The sequence below is a fragment of the Hippopotamus amphibius genome, chromosome 7 (genome assembly GCF_030028045.1).
Source record: "Hippopotamus amphibius kiboko isolate mHipAmp2 chromosome 7, mHipAmp2.hap2, whole genome shotgun sequence".
NCBI lineage: Eukaryota > Metazoa > Chordata > Mammalia > Artiodactyla > Hippopotamidae > Hippopotamus > Hippopotamus amphibius.
Window position 1 is genome coordinate 36,817,658 of NC_080192.1, and position 15,362 is coordinate 36,833,019.

Here is a 15,362-nt window from a genome sequence, read left to right on the forward strand (position 1 = left end):
CAGGAAGAGGAAGAATTATTACTTTCCTTGAGAAACTAGTTGTTTTTATCTTAACACACTGAGAATGTAACTGAATAAATGCCATTCTTCTGGAAAGCTTGAAGCCAATCTGTGAACCCTTCATAAAGGTTAATGGTATTTATTTTGTGTTAAGCTCATGCTGGCTCCATTTTACTTCCCCGTGCCTATTTTCTTTCTGCCTTGTTTTCCTTCTCTTTTTAGAATTTAATCTTACCTTGTTATATGGCATAATGTCTTTCATCGTATATCTTCTTAAAAGTCTTTTCTGGACCAAAGCAACGTGTAAATACATTGCACATAAAGTCAATACTGCTCCACTAACAAGTTCCTAATTACACTGAATGGCCACATCTGAGGCTTCAATACCATGTAGGATTTTATGAGAGCCTTTAGCTTGTCTGATGCCAAGACATTACCACAGGTGGGATTAATTTTAGAGTTGTTTCCTGAGTACATGGAGACATTTATTGAAAGCACATTGCAGAACAAATGTGAAAGTGAACTTTGGTTATGTCTACCAGCAGAAAACTTGTAAAGTGTGGCTGCATGCAGAGGCTGACATTCTTCAATCCTTGTTTCTCACCAGCGTCAGGATAGTCCTGTGAGATGTGACTTCCTGAAGAAATAATCTGACCTTCTAAACCTAGATATTTGTATTTGTAAAGTAAAGAAAAACTTGCTGCACTTCCCCCTAGATAAGGGTAAAGAGAAGAACATCATAAGCAGGCCAGGGTGTCATTAAATTTCTGAGGCTTCAACTCTATCTTTGATCAACAACTTCTCATAGGAAAACTCAGACCTTAGTTGATATTGTCTTTAAAATTTTTTATTGCATGTAATATGATTGTTGAGTTCTCCAGTTTTTTCTCTGCAAACTCTATGCTGTTTTATTGTAGTGTGGATAAATTTACTCCGGCTATTTCACACATTATAATTTAAAATGCAATTCATGTGGCTTACATTTAGTTAGACTGCTAACAGGTTAAACAGTCATAGGAAAATTCACTATTTCAAAATGGTGGACATCACATGTCCACTGCCTAGGGCCCTTCAAAAGTTTCCCACTGAATTTAGAATGAATCTAAAATCTGTATCATAACTTGTAATTCTCCCTTAGTCTGATGTCTGCCTAACTCCTCTGACCTCACCTCCTACCATTCTCCCTTTCATTTTCTGGGTCCAGTAATACAAGTCTTCTTTTGTTTCGCTAATAACCAATACAGGTTCTCTCAAGCTTTTGTACTCACTCCTTCCTTTCCATGGAAATTTCCCCTAGAATCTTGAAATGGCTGGATCTTTCTCTTTATAAACATAAAGAGAAGAATTTTATGAACATAGTCTACAATGTTTATAATAGACACTTCCCTGTGTCCCCACCCAATCACATCATTCTTTTGTTTATTATACAGATTATACTAATTTGTTTTTTTATTAGTTTACTTATTTCCTGTTTGTTTTCCATTGATTGAATGCAGGCTTCTTGAGGGAGTAAACTAGTTTGTCATGATTGCCTTATCTCCTATTTCTATGATGGAATCTGGTACGCAGTAGGCTCTCAATCAACACTTTGTATTGTTATTTTTCTGAATGAAATTAAAAAGTACAATGGCTTATACAAACAGTTTTGGATATTAACCTCAGCTGCACTTTCTTAGTTGGTGAACAGACATCATAGGAATGTCTTTTACCCCTACTCTCCAGCAGGGGGGTTAAGGAGGACTAAAAACGCTAAAACTTTCTTCACTCAGTGACAGTGTTTTGCTTTGCTTTGTTTTTTTCCATGCAAAAATTGTGATCTGTGAAATATCTTTATCAGTTTTAGAAGGCTCAAGTACATGGCCGAAAGGGCATTCTGTAAGATTTACTTCTCAATTTGGCAAATCTCAATGGTTTCACTTGAAAACAGTTCAAGTGTACTTTCTTCTTGAACCTCTTAATTGAAAATTATATATATTTTGCTTGTCTGCATTATTTTAAAGTTACTCTCAAAATCCTGAAACCTAGAGTTACACAATGTGATTATATGAATCAGAAAAGCACTAGAATGAAACTGCCTTTTAAACTCCACATTACACAGTCTTTATTCTTGCTTTACCACACACACATTTGATGGTAAGACTCCTTCCTGATTTAATCTCATACTTTATTCAAAGAATATGAAAGATAATAGGAAAATAATATTAATTAAGTTCATACCATGTGCCAGGCCCTTCTTTTCTAAGCGCATTGATGCATTATCCCATTTAATCCCACAACAAACTTCTGTGGCAGTACTATTACTTGTTCTATTTTACAAATGAGGTGACAGAGGCAAAGAGCGAAGAGATAGGGCGGAGCTAGGCTTTCAATCCAGGTAATCTGTTAAGTGGCTTTCAGAAGAGAGAAAGAAGAGCATTTTCTTCCCTCTCCACAGAGGAGCCTGTGGACCCCACTCTACCTACTATTTGCCTGTATCACAGTCTAGGCAGATTGTGAAGTCTTTTGCTCTGGGGTGTCTCCTAGGATCTTCCTTCTCCTCTACCCAGCATTCTTCTGCCCATACGGTTTTTGGACATGTTGTTCATTCCTTATGTAAACACTTTTATTTTGTTTGTTTTTTCTGATTGTAAAATATCCTTTTATTCTAGACAATTTTTAAAGAGTAAAAATGTATTTATAAAAATATAAAAATCCTCTATAATCTCTAAATCACTAATAATTATTCTTTTTTTCCAGTCTGTTACCATGTCTTCCCTTTGCAATTAAACACTTTGTGTCCACATATCCTTATGTGTTGTTTCAGGTCTTCCTAGAAGCAGATGCCAAGATGGGTCTAGACATGCAAGAGGTTTATTGAAGGAAACGCCTGTGCCAGGAAAAGGGGGAGAGGATTGGCGGAATCTTCAGATCATGATACAGGTCTGATCCCAGTGAAGGAGAGCAGGAAGGAAAAAAGATTGCGTAGGAAGAGTTTCAAACTGTAGGGCAGTTCTAAAAGTTTCCATGCAGTGGCAAGTGGGGCTGTCCATCAATTACACTCTGCAAGGCTCATTTTCAAGGTCACCAAGGTCCACCCCATTATGCCCATCACATCTTGTTCTATAAGCACATTCCAAGAGCAGCTCCTTCTTGTTTCCTGTGGGTTCCTCAACCCAACAAGAAGCAGGGAGGTTAGTAATGTGAATTACAGCCTTTGACTCTGATGTTGGTCTAAAGGCACATCTGGTCTTCCCTCTCCTCCTCCATCCATTCTAAATTCCCCTCACCTTCAGCTATCATCTATCATCTCATCAGCACTTAGTGGCTTGCCCTGCTTGTATGACTCAAACCTAAATTTTTGAGGCATATGAGCCCTTGATGATCATGCCCTCTTCAGGCTGAGTCGATGCGTATATTTGTTCACAGTGACAATGAGGCCAGGGAATATCAGAGACACCAAGTGGATCATCTGGATTTCACATCTATTTCTCCTTGTCTCCATTGTGTAAAAACATCCATACTTCCTCCTAATGATCACAGTCTGTTACCTTGCCCACAGTAGGGGCTTCTCTTCTTACCTGCTTGATCCTTGGCACAAGAAATAAAAAATTCCCTGGTAGCAGGCATAACTTGTAATCCAGTGAGACTCTTGCTATTTCCACTGGCAAGAATATGCCCGCTTTGGGGACCAGAACATCCAACACTACAGATCTCAGAGTTGATTTGAAAAGGAATAAAATTTCCCTAGTATGTCTTCAGGGATGACAGTAAGAGTGATAGTAAGATGGGTCACTAATGCTTTTTGTTTTCCAGGCCCATGTGATCTTCCTACTGGGGACACAGCATCATATAGAGTTCTCTGATTTTACGCATACACAATGTCAAGAAGGATGTCATCTGATCTTCTCTGAATATTGTCTCCAAGCTAGAGCTTCAGCTGTGTCTTTAGTAGACTGTTTTCATTGTTGTATGAGGCTGGCTGTTTCTGGATGATAAGATGTATGCCATGACTAGTGAATCCAATGGTCATGAGTCCACTCTCATGCCTCCTTGCTGCATATTGGGTCTGCTGATTAGATGCTATGTCACAGCAGTTGAATGTAGGTCAGGCATCATGTAAGCTTCAGGACAGTGGTGGTGACTGAAGTAACGGAAGGCAGCTCAGGCAAACTCATACTGTGGGTGGATGTCTATCACTTTAAGGATAAATCACAGCATCTATCAGCATGGGAAGAGAACAATGTAGTTGATTTTCCATCAAGTGACCAATTGATTTATTGAGGAATAGTGACACACTGGAGGTTCTAGTGCTCTTATGGACTGAATTGTGACTCAGCCAAATTTATATGAAGTCTTAACCCTCAGGGTAACTGCATTTGGAGATAGGGCCTTTAAGGGGTTAATTAAGGCTAAATAATATAATTAAGGGTGGGGTCCTAATACAATAAGACTGGTATTTTTATAAGCAGAGGGAAACACTAGAGCTCTCTTTCTCTCTCCATGTGCACACAGAGAAAAAAGCCATATGAGAACACAGCAAGAAGGTGTCAACTGCAAGCCCAGGAGAGATCTCATCAGAAAACAACCATGCTGGCACCTTAATCTTGGACTCCCAGCGTCCAGAACTGTGAGAAAATAAATTTCCGCTTTTTAAGCCACCCAGTTTGTAGTATTGTGTTATAGCAACCTGAGCAGACTCACACTGTTGCTGACAGGCTGGAAATTCAGAGATGCAGCATCTGGATGTGTGAGTCCATTATGCTCTCTGCAGCAGCTCTGAAACAGTGGAAGATTTTCAAGTCTTCCACACGGCACTTATTACTTTATTATTCATTAGGCAGGCAAATCTGGGAGAGTTGGAATTGTTTTAAATATGAGTAAACTATAAAATTTTAATAAAAAGCATTTTCCACTCAAATTCTTACTGAACACTTGGATATTTACGTTAACGTTGCTGGGGAACAAATGATTAATATAATATCTGAGCCATTAGAGTTTCTAGTAAACTGTGAAAAACTCAATTAATATGGTATTTCTGCAAGAAGGTATCTTCTGCCTCCCAAAAGTCATTTTGTTGAGACTGCCCAAACTGGAAAAGAGAATGGTCTTGAATGTCTTTTCTCGTGGTTCATTTATTAAATATCCAGTATAAATAAATGTGAACCTGATGTTTTTTGAATCTTGAATAAAATAGGTAAGAAGACAATTTTCTACTTATTTAGAGGTGACATTTCTGAACCAGTAGATAAATTCCTAAATAATTCAGCATACTTTATTTTGCACCTACTATGAGTTTAGTATATGGTGGGAATAAAACATTGAAAAAGACAGACGTTAGTTCCATCCTTAAGGAGATTATAGACTAATGGATTCCTTGTCAGAGCTTCACTGAAGTGTCAAGGTTAAATATTTCTTACACCTCTTGATGTGTTTTGAGGCCTGTGTATCTGCTTTAACTCCATTACCATCTGCACAGTCAAGAAGAATAGCATAATGAGAGGAAAAACTGTCCAGAGTATCTGTCATTTTATCTGGTTGATAAACATTGTGAAGATAAATCTTACTTATAGGATAAGCAAGAATGAGCATTGTCATACTGTGCATAGCAAGCTAGAAATACAAACATAAAAGCAAACAAAGGAAACCCAGTTCATGCAACAAATCCAGTTCAAACTGAATTCCAGGTCTACAGAAATGGAACCTGGGTAAATTTTTTAAATTGTTTTATATTATTATTCTCTTAAGTTACATGCTATAGACTATTTCTATAATGTGTTCTAATGTGGGAAGATATTTACAAAATAATAAATAATGCCCAGTGATGAAATTCTATTCTCCATCGCTTACCAAACCTATTTTAATCCTTTAAGGTATCATTATTATTTTTGCACTGACCAAAATCTTTCCGTGGAAACCACTGGTGTAGCATGTGTGCGTGCGTGTGTGTGTGTGTGTGTCTGTGCATATGTGCCTGTGTGTGTGTGACTGTATGCACTGTTGCATACAACCCTTATATTTTTCCCTGTATCATCTGATTCCCTGTTTTTTACTATATGCATTCTAGGGCTCCTGCTAAACTACTGCCCTGTATTAAATTGCAAATCCTCATGAGGAAATTTCTTTCCCTAAATAGATTTAATATACTCATACAAAGGTTTATTCCCAAGACCTTTAGCTATATCCAAAAGATATGTCCAAATAAAAACATGCATTATTTTTCAGATCATCAAACTCAAGGACAATATTACTAGGGCAACTTTATAACACTGTATAATATTAAATGCATGTAATTCTTTTGTTGCAGTTACCTAGGAACACATTGTATTTGAAAATGTTTCCAAGAGTACAGTGAATTTGTAGAATTGAACCAAGTACAAAATTTGGCTTTATGAATACAATTTACATTAAACTCCTTTTAAAAATCATACCCTGAGATGTGGTGATAAATTTGCTTCTGAGTTAAACAGAAAAAGTTTACCTTATAATTAGTCATATTTGCCAAAATACTAAAAATTGCTACACCTTTTCTCACATGACTTGGTTGCTAGACTACATAGTTAATAATGTGTAATCTATGAAGGCGTGAGTACTCCCTTAGTACTCTGACAGGATGTTTCAGTTAATAATCTCTCTTTAAAATTTATCTTCAATTTTGAATATGATTCCAGTGGCAAAAGTTTTATAAATAAAAATATATTCGCTGTATCATTTTGCTTTCTGGATGAGGAAATATTTGGGCCTGGAAAGAATTTTACTCCAAAGCAGTTCCCAGTGTTAAGAAATGCATCGCTAGGGCAAGCTGTGCTATTCAAAAGTGTTCTGCTTTTGTCTCTTTGAATAATATAAATAAATGTCCTATTCTTTCTTGCTTATTGATTTTTTTTACTATAGGTCTAATTTTATTATTATTTTATTAATCACTAAATACTAATTCAAGTGGTTTATGTTTTATACGAAGTATCCTATTAACTCGTACCAAGACTGCTGGTGTAAAAAGCAATCTGTGACCTTAATGTAATTAGAGAATTACATAATTGCATAGAGTTCTGATTGGTTTTATTTGATTTGGACAGGCAGTGACCCACATCTCAAAGATGCAGGGAGCATAAAAATTCCTGCAGCAAACATAATACTGCCAGAGTTTTATATTTAAGATGATATGTGACAACTTATGTTTGTTCTATATAATTTCTTAAAATGGCAGTTCGACGAAATCTGCAGATGAAATAACCCAAAACACCATACTCATTTACATTATATCCATAAGCCAGACATCTTCTGGGTGGAATCTCCTACCCCTCTGAAATCACTTAAGATAGGCTCAAACTTCCAAACATGATCTTTGCAAACCTAAGTCCTTTCTCTAACATTGTGTGAATTTATTGGAGTTTCTGTGATTATGGTGTCTCTGCCTTCAGGCTTGTGTTTTTGTATATGCTGTTTTACCTCATACAACTCAGAAGTGAAGCTTATTTCCATTCACAATGTTTTGGGGAAAATATCCTACAAAAAATCACTTGTAATTGAGGTGGTACATGAAATACTGATTGGAAAGCATATTATGATGAGGTGCTGGAGTTGGGAGAGGAGAAGCTGTACACTGAAGCAACAGAAATAACTAGAAAGTAAATAATTTCCACTGGATACTTCTCACAGGTATTCCTGCCACACGCATCTCTTTGGTTCTTCTGACTCTTTCTCTGTTCTTTCTTTGTCTCCACACACATCCTTCTCAAGAGCAAAACAAATGCCTATTTTTGTCTTAACAGAAAAGTTTAGTCACAATTCATTGTATCTTGGTTTTTCCTGATACTAACATCCATAGGACTCAACCTCTACAGAAAGCAGCTTAGCAGGGAAATTACTCAAAGACCTTTTCCCTTCCAGGGTAAGTTCTTGTTTTTGCTTTGTCCATATGATTTTTGTGAATGCAGTGTTCTTATGTGAATGAAGCAGAAATGGTTCACTTGTAATAGTGGAGGGTTTGACAATCTCTAGTTAGGACCACAGGGGGCATCTTGAGGTGGGTGGTTAACTTATCTCCTCAGAGAGTGGTGGCTTCATCAGTCACCAAGTTTACCCTGTGGTAGAGCTACTTCTGTAAAAGCCAAGCAGTATTTTCATAGGACAATAATTCAAGGGCTTCTTCCTTTGGTTTCAAAGGACCAGACTTACCACTTATCACAACTTTATAAGAAAAGTGAGTCTTTTCTTTGTGTGACAAGTACATTCCTGGCCTTTGTAGTATCAGTAATGAAAACTTACATTTATTAAGTAATAAATACCTAAATTTGTAGTATCTATGCTCATAATAAAATTATATTAATTATGTAATAATTTCTAAATTGGAATATATATTATCAAGTCAGGTAATACCCTCTCGTCTTGCTAGTTTCCCAGAAATAATATCTGTAAAATGTAAAATCTCTTTTCAGAGCAGAGTCATTGATCTAGAACATCTACATAACTGCCTGTTTAGAAGTTTTAAGAGTTACAACCAAGAAACCAAAAGTATTTAGAAAAATTCTATGCCTCAGCAGGACAATAGGGCCAATGAAGACCTGAAAAATTATTATTTAGAATTAACACAATTGGGTTGAGATTTTGCTTTCTATTTCACATTCAATCTATCCACTTTCTCTGAATACACACACTCACACACACATACAATTCATTTTTGAAAGAGAATATTGAAAATACTTATTTTAAAATAATAGACTGATTATACAAAGATGCCAGACATATTACCATAGACCTTATATGCTCATATTTTAGACGTGTCTTTGTATTTAAGAATTGTTTTACATAGTTGCTTAGCAACAGTCTGGTCATTTAGTTCAAAAATGATCTCTAAATTGCAAAGCCTTTTGTCAAACAGAAATCAAGTAGTCTGATTTTTTTTTTCATGTATAGGAAAAAATGCAGAAGTCTATTGTTATGCATAAAGGGCTACTGTATGAAATGCTGAAAAATAACATTCTGACTAGATTATTTGTTGTGATCTTTAAGTCTTTTTATCTAAGACATTAGTAACAATGAAGTCCATTGTTCTTCATTCTGTTCAGTTTCTGGTTAATGTGACATCCAATTTATATCCAAAAGGTTAAGTGTGTGTGGAGAGCCTAATCTTTTAAGAAAAAGCTATATGAAAATCTGCTTCTTTGTTTTCTGTTTTTGTATTGCCTGAAGAAGAGATTAAGTAGGGGCTTAATCTTTAAAACACAAACAAGTATTATATGCGTACTCCTTATGCATATTATAGAAACTTGTAACATTCTGCTTGGTATTAGAGTTTTGTGCATATTTTGTCCTCCACACTAGTCTCTGTGTTCCTTAAAATCAGAACCCTTTCATAGTCACCTTTGAGTTCCTAAATCTAGTATATCTTGTATATAACAGACATTCCAAAAATATGTGTCAAATTGCATATTTAATAATAGTAATAATCATAATAATAACCATGACATTTTTGAGCAGTTATCTATGTGTCATGTATTATACCAAGTACTCTATTTTAACTGCAGAGGCAAGTATGGTTGTTTTTTCTGTTTATATCAAGAAGAGAGGAAAAGGATATTTTATATTATAGCAACAGTAAGGGTTGGGAAACACTGAAATAAATGACCCAGAATTTGCAGTCTTCCATATTGTGATAAATAAGGTAAACTTAAAATGCTTATATTCTTAAGATTGATGGGTTCAGCAACTATTTTTCACAAACTTGGATCTCAAAACATTCTGTTTTTATCTTGGGGCACCTCTTATCTTCCATTCTCAGTTGATGTGATTACAGTGGGACAATCTTTCCACCAACTGCAAGTGTTGGGACATGATCCAGGCCTACCCTTTGGCTATCCCTCTGGTAATCAATTCAGCAATGAAGATATGACCCAAACAAAGGAAACAATTGGTAGCACTAGGTATTTTGTTGCAACTGGAGGAACTGCTCCTTTTAGTGGGATTGCTGAGCTGGTTGGACTTAATCAAGAGCTACTTCTAGTCACTATTTCTTTAGCAGTGTCCCTGTGAGACTGAACTAATGAAGAAGAAACAGTGCCAAAGCAAACATCACAGAATAATCGTTCCAGAGGATATCTAACAATGGGTGCTAAAACCATTGGGTGAAAGTTTGAGGAGAAACAAGTTGTTCACATAGTCTTAAAAGTGTCTCTTCCAAGTTATCAATTACAAGGGCAGAAATGTTAATTTTATAATGGAGAAACCTGGCAGACAAACCTTAATCCAACAATCAAGGTTAACATCTCCAGAAATAAGATTTATTGGCTTAAATAAGATTTATTGTGTTCCTTCAATATTATGCACTTAGAGAAGAAAAAAAAAGTTATTACTTCTGTGGTATTCTTGCCAAAACTGCAAAACTTCAATATAATTTTTATACAAAAAGAAATACCAGACAAACTCAAATTGAGACCGAGCTACAAAATAAGTGACCATACTCATCAAAAGTATCAAGGTAATGAACACAGGAAAGAATGAAATTTTCACAATAGAAGGAAACTGAAGTGACAAAGCAACTAAATGCATGATAGCTGTCTGGATTGGATCTTGGGAAAGGAAAAAAAAGACTTCAGGAGAAAAAAAAAAACCTGGTGAAATTTAAATAAGGTCTATCATTTACTTAATATTATTGTCCCAACATTAATTTCCCAGTCATAAAATTGTATTATGGCTATCTAAACAGTTAACATTAGAGAAAACTGAATAAAGAAAATATATGTGAACTCTTTGTAACAGTCTTCCAAATTTTCTATAAGGCTAAGACTTTCAAAATCAAAAATTAAAAAAAAAAAAGAAAAGAAAGAAATGAAGTCAAGAGATAAAAAACAACAGGTTCCTGGCACTTTATATACCTCTATCCAGCTGTATTTGAACACACTAGGCTTTTCAGTTACAGGAACTGAAAAATTCTGTAATCATTTTAGCTGGATTTCTCTCATTTCCAAGCAAAAGCCATATGGCAAATATATATTTCTTTTCTTTGCCAGTGAGTTTATTGTGGCCTGTCTAGAAAATGCCTCACAACCAATGAAGTGTTTCACAGGAGGGAATCTTCCAGACCGCTTCTGGATTCAAGGCAGTAATTTCTTTAAATTTTAATACTTTTGCATGGAGGCATTTCTATAATGTACTTTTCACTTTCATGTCTTTGTCGTAGAGTGTACTGAAGTTGATTTTTCATTCTTTCAGTGATTTTCGAGTCACACTCTAAACATAAATCGTCTTCCACCACAGAATGTGTTTGTATCATGATCAGATGAGGCGTAGAAATGTATGTTTCTACACAGATTGACCTCTGATTAAGATTTATTTTGTCTCTTATAATGGTTTTACATGCATTTTTTTCTGCTGATAACCTATTTATAGCAGTTTCTTCCCTGTAGAACTTTGTCGTTGGATAACACAAACGTATTGAAATCAAATCTAAACCAAGAGTCACACTGTAAATGAGGGTGTCTCATATGATCAGAATGCATGGATTTTGGGATATCCATTTTGGACAAAGTGATATTGTTGCTTTTGTTTTCTTCATATTTGTAACTATGGACTATAATCTATAAAGGATATAGATTATGGACTATAATCTATAATGAATTTATTGCATACATGACTTTGGGATATGATAGTGTGACAAAAATTAAAGTTTGTTTTTATTAATATTTTTTAGCATTTGTTTTTTAATAATCATCAGTACGCCTGTTCACCACGATACATTTCCCAAAATTTTGGCCTAAGAAAAATGAACATCACATGATGACAAGAACTAAAAGTAACTGCCTTGAGCAGATTAAATGTGTCTTCATGTGCCAGGGCCTGTGATTACCTCTTCCTGCTTACAGAGTCATTCATGATGTCCCTTTTGTGACAGATCCTTTATCCTAGCTGATGTGAATGTAGAGTCTTCTTTCTTGTCTGAATATCAATTCCCTACAACCACGCTACATGGTTACACACTTTTATCTTGGGCTCCTTCAAAATTTGTCTCAGCACACTTACTGAGCTCGTAATTAATCTGAGCTGATTGCACTTCTTCTCACTGACCATATGCATCTATTATTATCTACTCTCTTTTTTTTTTTTCTTCCTTCAATCCAGCAGCAGCTATACTGTACTGTCATTTCCTTGGCCTGGAATCAATGCTCTCTTCCTGCCAAGTGCCATAGATCCTACAAAGTGCTTCTGTTGCAGTAGTAATTTTGTTACCTAATATAAACGAACAGCATAGCTTCAGAGCCTTTACTATAAATAGCATGGAGTTTCTCAAACTAATTGTTCACCAGATTAATTTAATCTCTACTAATAGTCTTAATTCATAAATTGACTTTTTAGCAGTCCTTTCTAAATTTTTTCCCATCAAAGTGCCAATTAATTTTTCTTATTGTTTGTAGGGATTGGTTCTTAATTGTTTATTGTTTGTTTATTTTACAGCATTTACCTGTAAATATATCTACTCTTAAAGAAATAGAAAAAGAAGAAATAAACAAGAAGATTCAGAATCTTCCACCATGTCTTATTCTTGTATACTATTTGTTCCTCAACCCTCTGAACAGAATATAATTGTGAAGGGACTCTTTCTGTGCGTTTTGCCAATTCTGATCATCAGTTGTTAAGCAAATTTATTGGTCACTGACTTTGCTCAGAGTACAGTGTTCAGTAAAAGGGAAATGATGTAATGGTGAAAACCCTGTATAGGGAGCCAGAAGAGGTAGGTTTTAGTTCCAGCTATGCCAATATATTTCTGTGTGCTATTGTGTAAGTTCAAGTACATCTCCTGAAAATAGACTTGACTACATAAACTTAAATTGCTTTTATCCATAATATTTTATGAGTCTACTATGTTCCTTAAGGAATTCACAATTTAACTGAGATGTAAAATGAGAAGAGTGGCAATGTCTGCAATTCTTATGAGTTCTGTAGCACAAGGACAGAACCTGTCTTATTGCTCTATGGTCCTTAATCCAAGCATAAATCTCAAACGGAAGTTTCAGTTTTTTCCTACTGAGACACGAATGACAGATGGCATTCACATTCATAACACCTACTCAAAGGGGTACACAGGACTATGAGCTATTTCATGTCCAAATGGTAACTTGCATCCTTCTCTGTCATGTTAAAATCCAGTGAGAGTCTTGAATCTGCTCTTCTTCATTTATTTAAAAATCTTTATTCAAGTATAATTGATACTTTAAATAGACTTCACATATTTAGAGTGTACAGTTTAGTGTACATATATGTACATACCTACAAATTATCACAATCAATATAATGAACATATCTATCAATTCCAACAATTTCCTTGTACTTCCTTGTAATTCATCTTTTCTACTTCACCATCATATTTTTCCATCCTCAGGCTACTACTGATCTGGTTTCTATCACTAGAGATTCGTTTGAATTTTCTAAAATTTTAAACAAGTGAAATCAAGGAATGCGGAGATACTATTTGGGGAGAAGGTGGGGGTCTGGCTTTTTGTACTGAATGATTATTTTGATACTTATTCATTTTGTTATAAGTGTGAATATATCATTAATTTTTATTATTTGATCATATTTTATTATATGAATATACCACAGTTTGCTAATCCTTTCCGCTGGTGGTGGGCTTTTGTTTCAAGCATTTGACTAATACAAAATGACTAATACAAAATAAAGCTACTGTGAACATTGGTATATACGATTTATATGGACATAAGTTTTCATTTATTATTGGGGGAATACGCAGGAGCACAATAATTGGATTATATGGTTGGTATATGTTTACATTTTTAAGAAATTGCTAAACTTTTTCAAAGTAGTTACACCACTTACATTCATACTAGCTGTGAATGAGAGTTCTAGTTCCTCAACATCTTAATCAGCATTATGGTCATTTTAGTTTTAGCAATATTAATAGGTGTGGTAGTATATCACTGCAGTAACTTTGCAATTCTTTAATGATGAATGATGCTGAACATTTTTTTGTGTGTATATGATAGAGATTTGTGTATCCCTTGTAACGTGTCTATTAAAATCTTTTGCCCATTTTTAAAAAATTTGGGTTTTTTGTTTTCTTATTGCTAAGTCTTGAGAATTCTTTACATATTATGGATATAAATTATTTATCAGATATATGTTATACATATTTTCATTCAGTCTGTGGCTTGTATTTTCATCCTCTTTATAGTTTCCTTTGAAGAGCAGAAGTTTTAAACTTTATGCTCTAATTTATTTTTGAAATAATAAATGGCATGTAGATTCTGCAAAAGTAATTTTGGAACATGACTACTGAAAATAGGTGAAGGCGAACATAATGGGTTACTGCATGTAGTAAGATGTAAGAAAAACTGCTGAGGACAAATACTAAAAGTCCAACAATATCTATCCATTATCTCATTCTTCAATATTAGAGCTCCCAAATTTTAGCAGAGCTTATGGTGATCATGTACAGGCTATATAGTTATTATCTACAGGCTACATTCCCAGCTTTCTCTACAGTTGGTGTACCTGTGTGACTAAGTTCTGGCCAATAGGGCATAACTGGAAAAAAAGAATGCCATTTGCAGTCATGTTCAAAAACAAAACGTACTTGTGGTCCCTTGCCTTCTTATTTCCTGCTTGTGACAGATAGCACTGGAACAGCATCTTTTACCCCAAGGATGGAAGTCATGTATTTAGGACTACAGATTGCCTTCTAATCTCAGGCTCCTTACCTCCAAAGAGGTAAGGATTTATCAGAGATATGAGAACCATCTATTTTCTTTATGTCTATATTTTTGGATTTCTTTGTTATAGTAGTTCAGCTTGTTCCCTAAGTAATAATGTCAGGATTATTAAGGAAAAGAGGGTATCATAAATTTCTAAAGAGGTATAGAACATGTTTGTTACATATATTTTAATTTTTCTGAGGTTTGATAATGTATGGAAAACATTTTAAAATACTAAAATTGGACTATTTCTTCAAAATAAACTGTTTATGTTTTTATGGTATAGGGCTGTTCGAAGGACTCATCTGCCAAATGATTTTTTTTATGTGTAACCTGAGTAAAATGGGCTTCTTCAGAGGTCATTTTAAAATCTAACAGATACTCTTCTGGAATGGTAAATAAGATATCTGATCCCAAGATTAGGAATTATTGCCTAATTACATATGAAGTGGTTCCTTCCTTCCCAACAAAGCTGCTGAGGCACACATATATGTATACACATATGTATATATACACTCACATATGAAGTTAATCATGCTTAAAACTAACTCAGTCGGTAAGAATTGTACAGATCTGGTTTTTTTATTGTATTATGAGGCTTAAGATATGTACATTTTTCAAGATCTGGACATCTTCTGGTTGTGCCTTGATTGTTGTTTTAAGCCTTAGGTTAGTAAATGG